General features: G+C 49.3%; 1 gene segment (V, D, J or C); it reads right to left on the bottom strand.

The window, feature by feature from the left end:
* The window catches only part of LOC122455145, a 204,149-nt gene that overhangs the window by 16,411 nt on the left and 173,516 nt on the right, over positions 1–14,222 (bottom strand).

Here is a 14,222-nt window from a genome sequence, read left to right on the forward strand (position 1 = left end):
AGGAGCTGTGCTCCACCTCCTGACCCCACCAGAACCCCTCCTGCAAGGAGCTGTTCTCCACCTCCTGACCCCACCAGGGACCCCTCCTGCAAAGAGCTGTGCTCCACCTCCTGACCCCACAAGGGACTCCACCAGTGAGGAGCTGTGCTCCACCTCCTGACCCCACCAGAACCCTTCCTGCGAGGAGCTGTGCTCCACCTCCTGACCCCACCAGGGACCCCTCCCACGAGGAGCTGTGCTCCACCTCCTGACCCCTCCAGGGACCCCTCCCGCAAGGAGCTGTGCTCCACCTCCTGACCCCACCAGAACCCCACCAGTGAGCAGTGACAGTCACTGCCCTTGGCCTGAGTGCCTGGACACAGGACACTTGAGTGGAGGTGCCAACCCACTTCCTGGAGATGGGTGCTCAGAGCCCATGACCCCTGTCAGTGTCTGGGGACTGGAGAGACCTCCAGGAGGTACCAGGCTGTTCTTCTGCCCCACTCAGACCCCTGTTGGAGACCAGGGACTCTGAGAACCCCAGGAACCATGAGTCTGTCCCCTCTGCCCACCCTTAGCCCTGGTCTGAGTCAGAGACCCCCAGGGATCACCAGGCTGCTTCCCCACTCCCAACCCTAACTCAGACCCCCCTGGGGATCCAGAGGCCCCCACTTCCCAGGAATCACCCCAGTCCTTGTGGGCATCCTGTGGGTGGATCAACCTGCTGCCCACTGGGCCCTGCTCCCTGCGGCCAGTGAGTTAGCCCTTCAGGTCCCTGAGTGTTCCATCATGGCTGCCCCTTCACCCCATTCTTCCCCTTAACAGCCCAGGCCCCCTGGTGCTCTGTCTGTGGTCCCCCAGGGAAGTCCAACTACAGCCCCATCAAGAGAGGATGAAGACCCCTTAGGGCCCTCCTCAGTCCCCTCTGCAGCCCCCCTCAGGCTCAGCCCAGTTCAGTCAGCTCAGCCTATTCAGCCCTGTTCAGCCCAGTTCAGCCCAATTCAACCCTGTTCATCCCAGTTCAGCCCAGCTCAACTCAGTTCAGTTCTGCCCAGCTCAACTCATTTCAGCCCAGGTAAGCCCCAATGATTCCTGTTCAGCCCAGTTCAGCTCAGCTCAGCCCAATTCAGCCCAGCTCAGCCAAGTTCAGCCCAGCTCAGCTCAACTCAGTCCAGCTCAGCCCTGTTCAGGCCATTTCAGCCCAGCTTGACACTGTTCAGCCCAGCTCAGCTCAGCTCAACTCAACTCAGCCAAGCCCAGCTCAGCCATGTTCACCCCAGCTCAGCCCAGTTCAGCCCTTTTCAGCTCAGTTCAGCTCAGATAAGCCCAACTCAGTCTAGTTCAGCCTAGCTAAGCCCAAATCAACTCAGTTCAGCCCAACTCAGCCCTATTCAGCCCAGTTCAGCCCAGATAAGCCCAACTTAGCCAAGTTCAGTTCAGCTCAGCCCAACTTAGCCAAGTTCAGCCCAGCTCAACCCAGCTAAGCTCTGTTCAGCCCAGCTCAGCTCAGCTCAGGTCAGCCCAGCTCAACTCAACCAAGCCCAGTTCAGCACAGCCCAGTTCAGCACAGTTCAGCACAGTCAGTTCAGACCAGTGCAGCTCAGGCCAGCTCATCCCAGTTCAGTCCGTTCAGCTTGGCTCAGACTAGTTCAGCCTTCCTCAGCCTTATTTAGCCCTGTTCATCCCAGTTCAGCTCTATTCAGCTCAGCTCAACCCAGTTCAGCCCAACTCAGCCCAGTTTGGCTCAGCTCAGCCCAGCCCTGTTCAGCCCAGCTCAGCCTGTTTCAGTCCTGCTTAGCTTAGTTCAGCCCTGTTCAAGCCAGTTCAACCCATTTCAGCCCAGCTCAGCCCTGTTCAGCCCAGCTCAACCCTTTTCAGCCCAGCTCGGCTCGGTTCAGCCCTGCTCAGCCTAGTTCAGCTCTGTTCAAGCCAGTTCAACCCAGTTCAGCCCAGCTCAGCCCTGTTCAGCCCAGCTCAACCCTTTTCAGTCCAGCTCAGCCCCACTCAGCCTAGTTTAGCCCTGTTCAAGCCAGTTCAACCAAGCTCAACCTGGTTCAGCCAGCTTCAACCTGGTTCAGCCCAGTTAATCCCAGATCAACCCTATTCAACTCAGCTTAGCCTAGTTCAGCCCAACTCAACCCTTTTCAGCCCAGCTTAGCCCAGTTCAGCCCAGTTAAACCCCGATCAGCCCAGTTCAGCCCTGTTCAGCCCAGCACAGTGCAGCTTAACCTAGCTCAGCCAAGTTTGACCCAGCTCAACTCAGCCAATCCCCACTCAGCCCCACCCCTCCAGGGTCGGCAAGCTCACTAGAGAAGATTCTAGCCCAGTCCAGCCCATTCAGCCCAGATATGTTTGGGTTGCCCATTTTATCCCACCTATCCATTCTAGTTTGGCTCTACTCAGCTGAGCCCAGTTTCTTCTGACTCAGCCCAACTCAGTCCAGCCGAGTCCAGTCAAGTCTAGGTCCAGCTAGTTCAGGTTAGCACAGCCCAGTTCAGCCAACCCAGGATGGTTGACTCCTGAGCTCTGCTCAGCTGGACCAGCCTGGTCTAGGACAGCCAAGATAGGCTACCCTGGCCCCCTGAGGACAGCATCTCTCTGAGCCACCTGGCTCAGTCCACCCAGCTCAACCCAGAATCACCTTGACTCCAACAGCCCAGCTCACTTCAGCTCAGTGCACAGTCCCATGTGGCTGAGGACAGCCCGTATGGCCAGTGAGGCCCAGCTGAGGCTGGGATGGTTCGTCTCCCTCCTCATAGCTCCATTCAGTAAGCCACACTTGGCCCAGAGGAGTCTTGCCTGGCCTACCTGAGTCAGGGTGGCTCAGGCCAGACAGTGTGGGTGCAGTGCTCCTGCCGTGCTGGCCGGCATGTGGACTGACCCCTGCAGCTTTCTCCCCTGACCCTGGGCTGGCCACCACTGTCCTGGCTGGCTGTGGGCAGATCCATGCCCAGCCCGCTTTCCATGCCCTGTGTGTGGTCACTGCCCTGGCCCTGACCTGTCTGAGAATCTTGGCCCCTTGTCTCCTTCAGGTCGGCTTCGAGCATTTTCTCCCTTCCCTGCATCCCCATGAGAGGAGTGGACAGCGGAGAGACAAGCGGTGACCCGGAGGCTGTGTTCCCACGGCAGGCAGTTCAGGTATCTTCTCCCAGCAGGGTCTGGGCGGCTCCAGGAGCTGGGGCGCCCAAGGTGCTGGGCCCTCTGTCATGTCCATGGCTGATGTGGCCCGTCTGGCTGGTGGTGGCCATCTGCAGGATCCCTGGCTAGGCTCCTGGGTGAGGTGAATCGTTAATACCCATTGCTGTTATTTTTACATCCAGACGGTAGGGCCTGGGCGTGGATTGGGGGAGCTCTGCCTCAGTGCTCTCAGCTAAAAATGGGGTGGGAACCCCCGGAGGCCTCAGCAGCCCTGGAACTTCCCTTCTCTCTCTGTTCTTGGAAAGTCAACAGTGACGGTGGGTCTCAGGCCAGGCTCCTCTCTGTGTCCTCACCCCCCGGCCTGTGCTGCTGGCTTGTGGCCTCTCTCCTCCATGCCATGGGCTGCCTTGGTGAGCCCTTGGCATGCACTGTGGTCGTGTGATGGCTGGGAAGGATCAGGGCAGCAGGCACGACCCCCATTGCCCCCAAGGCCGCCTTGCGAGGGGAGGTCCTGGCTGCTTTGTGTGTGAGAAGACGAGGTCTGGTGGCCCCGGAGCCTGCAGTGGATCCTGGGGCTACTCGAGGGCACACTGCCAGGAGGAGCAGGCTGGGGTCTGGCCCACTGGGGCGGCCCTGGCTGCGTATGCAGGGCCATGAGTTCAGCTGGGTGTAGGTAGGGGAGCTATAGCCTGCCCGCTGGCAGGCTCATCCTCTGTCTGTGTGCCTGCTGCCCAATCCCTGTCCTGTAGCCAGGCTCCCATCAGATCAGTGAGGGCCTGGGGAAGGCTGGACACGAGCTTCCCTGGAGCCTGGGCTGGACCGTGCCACCTGGGATGCCATTGTCCACCCAGGGTGTGAGGACAGCAGTGACCTTTGACCTGTGGGACACTCTGATGCTCACTGATGTGTGTTCAGCCGATGATGGCTGAGTGTCGGTCTTGCCTCCATGTCGTGGACCTGGGCTGCAGGAAGCTGTCCCCTGGACCCAGGACATCCTGGGCTGATGGCCCACATGCCAGAGGCCTTGTCAGGCTGGTCCCCTTGGAGGGCAGAAGACCCCATAGGGGCAGCTAGATGCCTGGGGTGGACCCAGTGCACAGAACTGGGGCCCCGAGGCTCCCAGGACAGATTGTCCTGGTCTGTGCCACCCCTCCCCCCTTGGCCCCAGGGACAGATGGTGCATGGGAGGTGGACGGGAGAACACCGAGTTCCCTGGAAGGACCCAAGGTTCTTAGAGAAACCACAGGGAGGGCAGAGCCCCACGGGGGAGCCTCCTGCCAGGTGGTGTCAGGCCCTGCAGCCTGCACTGTGTGAGTGTGTGGGGCTGGGGCTTGGCCTGGCCGTCCAGGCCCACCCCAGCATCCCTTTGCTCATTCTCCCCCACTGTGGGCACTCAGGGCAGAAGCCTTGGTACCCAGCCAATATATATGTTTATTTGACTGTGCTGGGTCTTAGTTGTGGCACATGAGATCTTTAGCTGTGGCATGTGGAAGCTAGTTCTCCGACCAGGGGTCGAACCCAGGCCCCCTGAATTGGGAGCATGGAGTCTTAACTGGTGGACTTGCAGCAAAGTTCCCCCTTGCTAGTTTTCAACTTGTGATGAGCTTCTCCTGGTTAATCCCTTGGCTGTTAATGCTGCTTATTGAATCCTTTTCATTGAACAGAAATTCTTGATTTCCACATGGCAAATTCATCAGTTATTTACCTTCCAGCTTGTACATGTGGGCTGCTGTGTGAGCTTCCTGGGCCTGCCATAACAAAGGCCACGCAGTTGATGGCTTAAAACCAAAGAAATGGACCCTCACATTCTGGGAGCCTGAAGTCCGAAACCAAGGGGTCAGCAGGGCTGAACTCTGCAGAAGGCGCCAGGGGAGGAGCCCTCCTGCCTCTCCCAGCGCCTGGTGGCTTCCAGTCTTTGCCTCCATCTTCACATGGTCGTCTGCCCTGTTTGTCAGCCCCTCCTGTGTTAAGTCATTGGACGTAACATGCTTCTGAAATCTAGTGTGACCTAATCTCAAGGTCCTTAAGCAAATGACATCTGCAGAGACCCCATGTCCAGGCGAGGTCACATTCTGGAGCTCTGGGGGGACGCACACGGTACAGGGGAGATGCTGACTCTTTGCCAGCCTTGGCCAGTCCTTTTCCTTTCAGCTTTAGAGTTGGCCTGCCTGACGTAAGAGTTCGATTCCAGCAGGCTCCCTCCACCACCCACTCACCTTGCAAGTGCTGTGGAGTAGAAATGCAGGTTGAATTTCTCCGTGGAAGAAGCCAGTTTCTCTGCTCACCTCAGAAGCTTTCCTGCTGCCTGACAGTGCCCCATGCTCCCTGTAGTCCAAGTTCCTAGGAACGACCAGGCTGTTTCTGAGTGTTCTACTAGTCCTTAGGTCTGCTAATTTGTGCACGAGACCATCCTTTTCAGTTATGGTTAGGGGTATGTGTTAACACTGAGGGGGAGAGTCTCCCCCAAACGCTTCATCCTTTGCTTTATTTTTCAAAATGGTCTAAGCTGTAAATGGATCTCGCCAACCAACCAACCAACCAACTCAGCTGGGATTTTGATTTGGCATACACTGTATCTCTTAGTCTGGGAGACAAATGATACTTTAATAAGCCATCCTTTTCTTGACTAGTGTATCTTTCTAGCCATTCAGATTTCTTTTATGCCCTTGAATGGAATTTGATTCTTTTTCTTCAGAGGTCGGGGGCATGCTTTTCCAGGTCATTCCTGGTACTGCTGTGGCTTGTGCTGTCCTTTCTATTGCAGTTTCTGGTAGGTTTTTGCTGACATGGAAGAACACGACTACTTTTGGTAAATTGGTCTTGCATAGAAATTGTGCTGGTTTTCTTGTTAGTTTGCTGATTGTGTTGGCTTTTCCTTGGAAATGATCATATCGTCTGCAAATAATACCTATTTCACATCTTTTCTTTCAATTGTAACAGCCCTGTTTCTTTTTTCTTGTCACTGTACCATTGGCCAGGACCTACCTCTACTAATCTGTTAAATGACCATCTTTCAAACTGTTTCAACCACAGTCCTTGTAAAAAAGTGTTTTATATTATAATTTAATTCACATATATACATTATTTATGAAAGAAGAGTGAAAGTGTTACTTGCTCAGTTGTGTCCAACTCTTTGCAACCCTGTTGGCTGTAGCCTGCCAGGCTTCTCTGTCCATGGAATTCTCCAGGCAATAATACTGGAGTGGGTTGCCATTTCCTTCTCCAGGGGTATCTTCCCCACCCAGGGATTGAACCGAGGTCTCCTGCATTGCAGCTAGTTTCTTTACTGTCTGAGTCTCCAGGGAAGCCCAACATTATTTACATATAACATATATTATGTATATTTATTTACATAACTGAAACAAAAGTTTCATGAAAATATTTAGTCTTGTTATATACAATGTATAGATTTTTTTCATTTTCTTTATTTATTAAAAAATATGCTGTCTACAAGAGACCCATCTCAAAACAAGAGACACATACAGACTAAAAGTGAAGGGCTGGAAAAAAGTATTTCACGCAAACGGAGAACAAAAGAAAGCAGGAGTCGCAATACTCATATCAGATAAAATAGACTTTCAAATAAAAAAAGGTTTTTTATTTAAAAACCTTTATTAGTAAACCTTATGAAAGTTTTTTATTCTTTATTTATTAAAAAAGGTAACTCTGATTTGATTTCACAGTCCACAAATAGTCACGTCATACGTGTGAAAAGCACTGCAAGATAGCATGACAGAAGGGACAGGCATAGTTGCTTCATCCCTAATTGTCTAGGAGCAAGTGACGAGGATGAAAACAGAACACGAAATCTGGTGCAATGGGTCAGGGGACCTGCAGCCTCTATTGGGCTGGCATGCAGAGTCCACTCTGAGTCCAGCTTTTATTCCTAATTGCAGACTACAAAACTTTCTCAGATCTTATCTTTCTCAAGACACATGCTGTGTTAATCACGTACTCCTAAATGTCATGGACAACACTGACGTGGTCCAGATCTCCTTGTTTATACCCCAGGCCATTCTCTTCTGATCTAGTCTCGGGGACAATTAGCAAGTGTGTAGGCAGTGTTCACGCCTGTCGCTGACCCGGTGTTCCAAGGTCCATGTTTTCATGATCTCAGTCATACTCCCTTCTGGGTCTGGCTTTGGGGTTTGAAAGTTAATCATTAACACAGTTTCTTAATATATGCTGTTTTTCCACATTCTCTTTCTGTGGAATTTCTCAAGGCTGTGAAAGTACGTTATTAGGGATTCCCACTACACATCTCCAATCTTGTGGGAATGCCTCTAAAGTTTGTCTGTCAAATGTGTTCCCCATAGCTTTATTCCTTCTTTCCTACATTCTTCTGGGTTAATAAGAACTTCTTAGCATTCCATTCTAATTCCCCTGTCGACTTTTTAGATGAGTCTCTTTGCATTATGGTTTTCATGACTATAGTGTGCATCCTGAAGTCACCACAATGAACTTAGATTAAATATTTTGCTACCTCACATAAGTCATTAGAACTTTGAAAAACTTTAGTTTCATTTATGAACTCATCCTTTGTGCTATTGTCATGTATATTGCATCCGTATATATTAAAAACCCCACAACACACTGTTGGTAATTTTTAAAAAATCAGTTATCTTTTCAAGAAACTAAGAGAAGAAAGATAATTTTTTGCACTTGCATATTTACCATCTCTGAAGCTCCTCTTCCCATCCTGTAGACCTGAGTTTTCAGCTGGTGTCATTCCGTTTCATCACGAAGTTCTCTGTTAGCCTTTCCTTTACTGCAGGTCTCTTGGAAATGCACTTCCTCAGGTTTTGTGCGTTTGTAAATGTCTGTTATATATTCATGCTCATTTTGGAATGATATTTTCTCTGGATATAGAATTCTGATTGAAACTCCCCATTCTACTGTTTCCTGGTCACTGCTTTTCCTTATGAGAAGCCAGATGTAATTTGCTCCCTGCACATTTGGGTCATTTCTCTGACTGCTCTCAAGGCATCCTCTTTATCTTTGTGCAGTTACATCAGTTTGTGCAATTTGCCTCCACATGGCACATCATGTCATATTTACTGTTAGGAACTGGCTGAGCGTCTTAAATCTGTGAATTGATATTTTGGCCACATTGGGAACTTTTGGCTTTTATCTCTTCAAAGACTTTTTCTGCCCCATTCTATTGCTTGTCCCTTTCTAGGACTCCAATTTTACATATTTTCAAGTGTTTCATAGTGTCCCGCAGGACATTGAGTCTCTTTTACTTATTTTCTCCAATATTTTTCTTTGTGTTCTTCGAATTGGATTAAAAACATTTTATTGATATATAAAATACAGATTTAATATGTATCTATATATTATTTAAAATGTATTTTACATATGTAACACATTAGAATATCTATAATAAATATAGAATATTTCTATACTGAAATCCGTGGCTGATTCATGTCAATGTATGACAAAAACCATTACAATATTGTAAAGTAATTAGCCTCCAACTAATAAAAATAAATGAAAAAAAAAAAAAAAAAGAAATGCAGTTTTCTGACCTGTCTTTTAGCTTCTTCAATCTGCTGTTAAGCTCATCAAGTGACTTTAAAAAATTCAGACTTGTACTTCTAGTTCTAGAATTTTTATTTAGTTCTTGTAAATCATTTAAAAATTTTCTCTTTAACAAGTGGTGCTGGGAAAACTGGTCAACCACTTGTAAAAGAATGAAACTAGAACACTTTCTAACACCATACACAAAAATAAACTCAAAATGGATTAAAGATCTAAATGTAAGACCAGAAACTATAAAACTCCTAGAGGAGAACATAGGCAAACACTCTCCGACATAAATCACAGCAAGATCCTCTATGACCCACCTCCCAGAATATTGGAAATAAAAGCAAAACTAAACAAATGGGACCTAATGAAACTTAAAAGCTTTTGCACTACAAAGGAAACTATAAGTAAGGTGAAAAGACAGCCCTCAGATTGGGAGAAAATAATAGCAAATGAAGAAACAGACAAGGGATTAATCTCAAAAATATACAAGCAACTCCTGCAGCTCAATTCCAGAAAAATAAATGACCCAATCAAAAAATGGGCCAAAGAACTAAACAGACATTTCTCGAAAGAAGACATACAGGTGGCTAACAAACACATGAAAAGATGCTCAACATCACTCATTATCAGAGAAATGCAAATCAAAACCACAATGAGGTACCATTACACGCCAGTCAGGATGACTGCTATCCAAAAGTCTACAAGCAATAAATGCTGGAGAGGGTGTGGAGAAAAGGGAACCCTCTTACACTGTTGGTGGGAATGCAAGCTAGTACAGCCACTATGGAGAACAGTGTGGAGATTCCTTAAAAAACTGGAAATAGAACTGCCATATGACCCAGCAATCCCACTCCTGGGCATACACACTGAGGAAACCAGATCTGAAAGAGACATGTGCACCCCAATGTTCATTGCAGCTCTGTTTACAATTGCCAGGACATGGAAGCAACCTAGATGCCCATCAGCAGACTAATGGATAAGGAAGCTATGGTACATATACATAATGGAATATTACTCAGCCATTAAAAAGAATTCATTTGAATCCATTCTAATGAGATGGATTAAACTGGAGCCCATTATACAGAGTGAAGTAAGCCAGAAAGATAAAGACCAATACAGTATACTAACACATATATATGGAATTTAAAAAGATGGTAATGATAACCCTATATGCAAAACAGAAAAAGAGACACAGATGTACAGAACAGACTTTGGGACTCTGTGGGAGAGGGCAAGGGTGGGATGTTCTGAGAGAATAGCATTGAAACAAGTATACTATCAAGGGTGAAACAGATCACCAACCCAGGTTGGATGCATGAGACAAATGCTCAGGGCTGGTGCACTGGGAAGACCCAGAGGGATGGGATGGGGAGGGAGGTGGGAGGGGGGATCGGGATGGGGAGCACATGTAGATCCATGGCTGATTCATGTCAATGTATGGCAAAAACCACTACAATATTGTAAAGTAATTAGCCTCCAACTAATAAAAATAAATGAAAAAAAAGTTTCTGTAGAGATTATCTGCTCCATTGACAACCTTGTATTTTGACTGTGGGTCACATTTTCTTGTTTCTTTGCTCAAGTAGTGATTTTTGAGTGTGTGCTGGGTGTTGCAGATGAAACATAACAGAGGCGCTGGATTGTGTACTCTTCCTCAGACAAGGATTGATTTTCTGTCGGGAGGCAGTTAGCGTGACTGGACTCCAGTCTGTCTGCCGTGGCACCGTTCCTGTGTTTGGCGGTAGTTCGGGTTGCCTCAGTTCCTTTGACCTCCCACTGGTGACTCTCCCAGGCCCTTTGGAGTTTTCCCTGCACATGCACAGGGGAGGGGATCTGTGCAGAGTGTGCATGCTGCATTTGGGGGTTCCCCTTCTGTGGCTCCCTCATTTTCTGGACGTCTCTAAGTTCCAGCTGCCCTTGCATGCAGCCCTGTGATGCGACCCTCGTGCTGACTGCAGTTCCTGCTCATGTCCTAGCTATACCGGGCGCCAGGTCACAGGTACCTCCTCAGACTAATCTTTCAAAGGGTCTCCAGTGCCTTTTGGGCATTCCCCACTGCCTTCAGAACCTTTTTTAGGATAGTTTTTTCCCCCCACAGTTTATAATTATTATTTGCAAGGGGTTAGTCTGGGCCAAGCTGCCCCACCTGTCCTGGAATCAGAACTACTTTCTCTGATGTGGTTTTTCACTTTCATTTCTCTGGTAACCAGCATGTTTCCTTTCAAATGTTTGAGCTGTTGGGACATCTTTTGTGAAACATCTGTTTAATTCTCTTTACCACTTCTCTGCCAAACTGTTTGATTTTTCTGATTGGTTTGTAGGAGCTCTCTCTATATTCTGGATCTATTTCTGTTGTATATGTAGGAGAAACTGTGGAAGACTTGGCAGTGGGTCAAAAGGCTACTTCTTGTGTCTTCTGTGGAAAACAAGGTGTTGTCTTGCATACCCTTCAAGGTTGTCTGATCCTAGAGGGCTCTATGATTTTCACTGTCTTTGAGCTACTTCATAACTCCATAAGCCGTGGATAATTGATGGCAATGCAAATTCTCTGTTTTGGAAGGACAATTGTTTCTTCCCTGCCTCCCATTTATAAACTCATTTCTCTTAAAACATTTATGTTTGCTTAATTCTGGCCGTGCCGGGTCTCTGTTGTTGCGGTGAGTGGGTGCCACTTTCTAGAGGTGGTGCGCAGGCTTCTCACTGCGGTGGCTTCTCTTGTGCAGCATGGGCTCCAGGGTGCATGGGCTTCAGTAGTTGCGGCTCCTGGGCTCCAGAGCGCAGGGTCAATAGTTGTGGCTCCCAGGGTTAGTTGTCTGGGGCATGTGGGATCTTCCTGGATCAGGGAGGGAACTCGCGTCTCCTGCAGGGGCAGGCAGATTCTTTACCACTGAGCCGTGAGGAATGCCCTTCCAGCAGGCATTCATTTATTAGGCTGTGTCATTCTTAGTCTTGGTGTGGGATCTTTCGTTGTGGCATGTGGGCTCAGCAGTTGTGGTGTGCGGGCAAAGTTGCCCCACGGCATGTGTGATCTTAGTTCCCCAACCAAGGATCTAACCTGTGTCCCCTGCATTGCAAGGCGGAATCTTAACCCCTGGATCACCAAGGAAGTCCCTATCAACTCATTTCTGCATCCTTGATTGAACTATATACATGTGATACTTTAAATTCTCCTTTGAACTGGGTGTGACCCACTAATGAATGAGTTAAACTGTGAGAAGTGTCCTTTATGTATCTGCTCATCCTCATGTTTCAAAACGTGTCCTTTAGCAGGTCACTGCCATGTCCTCCCACGTGGCCCCATGTAGCCTGAGTCCAGGAAGTTCCGTGGCCTGGAGGGCGGGACAGGTGTGTGTGTGTGTCAATGAAGATGGAGGTGTGTGTACAGGACTTGACACACTGCCAGGTGTGTGTATGCAGATGGGCGTGCGTATACAGGAGGTGAAACACTGACAATTGTGTGTGTGTGTATAGACACAGATGGAGGTGTGCATATACCAGATGACACTGACAGGTGTGTGTGTGTAGATGCAGATGGAGGTGTGTGCACAGTAGGTGACGCCCTGACAGAGGGGTGTGTGTGTGTGTGTGTAGATGCAGATGGGGTGTGTGTACAGGAGGTGACACACTGACTCTGTGTGTGTGTGTGTGTGTGTGTGTGTGTAGATGCAGATGAGGTGTGTGTACAGGAGGTGACACACTGACAGAGGGGTGTGTGTGTGTGTGTGTAGATGCAGATGGGGTGTGTGTACAGGAGGTGACACACTGTGTGTGTGTTTGTGTGTGTAGATGCAGATGGGGTGTGTGTACAGGAGGTGACACACTGACTCTGTGTGTGTGTGTGTGTGTGTGTGTGTGTGTAGATGCAGATGAGGTGTGTGTACAGGAGGTGACACACTGACAGAGGGGTGTGTGTGTGTGTGTGTAGAATGCGATGGGTGTGTGTACAGGGGTGACACACTGTGTGTGGTGTGTGGTGTGTGTGTAGATGCAGATGGGGTGTGTGTACAGGAAGGGAACACTGTGTGGTGGTGTGTGTGTGTGTGTAGATGCAGACGGGGTGTTGTGTGACAGGAGGTGACACACTGTGTGTGTGGTGTGTGTGTGTGAGATGCAGATGGGGTGTGTGTTACAGGAGGTGAACACTGACAGAGGGGTTGTGTGTGTGTGTGTGTAGATGCAGATGGGGTGTGTGTACAGGAGGTGACACACTGACTCTGTGTGTGTGTGTGTGTAGATGCAGATGGGGTGTGTGTACAGGAGGTGACACACTGTGTGTGTGTGTGTGTGTGTAGATGCAGATGGGGTGTGTGTACAGGAGGTGACACACTGTGTGTGTGTTTGTGTGTGTAGATGCAGATGGGGTGTGTGTACAGGAGGTGACACACTGACTCTGTGTGTGTGTGTGTGTGTGTGTGTGTGTGTAGATGCAGATGAGGTGTGTGTACAGGAGGTGACACACTGACAGAGGGGTGTGTGTGTGTGTGTGTAGATGCAGATGGGGTGTGTGTGGTACATAGGAGGTGACACACTGTGGTGTGTTGTGTGTGTGTGGTAGATGCAGATGGGGTGTGTGTAAGGAGGTGAACACTGACTCTGTGTGTGTGTGTGTGTAGGATGGCAGATGGGGTGTGTGTACAGGAGGTGACACACTGTGTGTGTGTTGTGGTGTGTGTAATGCAGATGGGGTGTGTGTAACAGGAGGTACACACTGAACTGTGTGTGTGTGTAGTGCAGATGGGGTTGTGGTACACCAGGTGACACACTGGGAATGTGTGTGTGTGTGTAGATGCAATTGGAGGTGTGTGCACAGTAGGTGACGCCTGACAGAGGGGTTGTGTGTGTTGGTGTGTAGATGGCAGGATGGGTGTGTGTACAGGAGGTGACACACGACTCTGTGGTGTGTGTGTGTCTGTGTGTGTAGATGCAGATGAGTGTGTGTAAGGAGGTACACACTGAAGAGGGTGTGTGTGTGTGTGTGTGTAGAATGCAGATGGGGTGTGTGTACAGGAGGTGACACAACTGACCTGTGTGTGTGTGTGTGGTAGATGCAGATGGGGTGTGTGTACAGGAGGTGACACAACCTGTGTGTGTGTGTGTGTGTGTGTAGATGCAGATGGGTGTGTGTACAGGAGGTGACACACTGACTGTGTGTGTGTGTAGATGAGATGGGTGTGTGTAAGAGGTGACACACTGTGTGTGTGTGTGTGTGTAGATGCAGATGGAGGTGTGTGCACAGTAGGTGACGCCCTGACAGAGGGGTGTGTGTGTGTGTGTGTAGATGCAGATGGGGTGTGTGTACAGGAGGTGACACACTGACTCTGTGTGTGTGTGTGTCTGTGTGTGTAGATGCAGATGAGGTGTGTGTACAGGAGGTGACACACTGACAGAGGGGTGTGTGTGTGTGTGTGTGTAGATGCAGATGGGGTGTGTGTACAGGAGGTGACACACTGACTCTGTGTGTGTGTGTGTCTGTGTGTGTAGATGCAGATGAGGTGTGTGTACAGGAGGTGACACACTGACAGAGGGGTGTGTGTGTGTGTGTGTGTAGATGCAGATGGGGTGTGTGTACAGGAGGT

The sequence above is a fragment of the Cervus canadensis genome, chromosome 17 (assembly GCF_019320065.1).
Source record: "Cervus canadensis isolate Bull #8, Minnesota chromosome 17, ASM1932006v1, whole genome shotgun sequence".
NCBI lineage: Eukaryota > Metazoa > Chordata > Mammalia > Artiodactyla > Cervidae > Cervus > Cervus canadensis.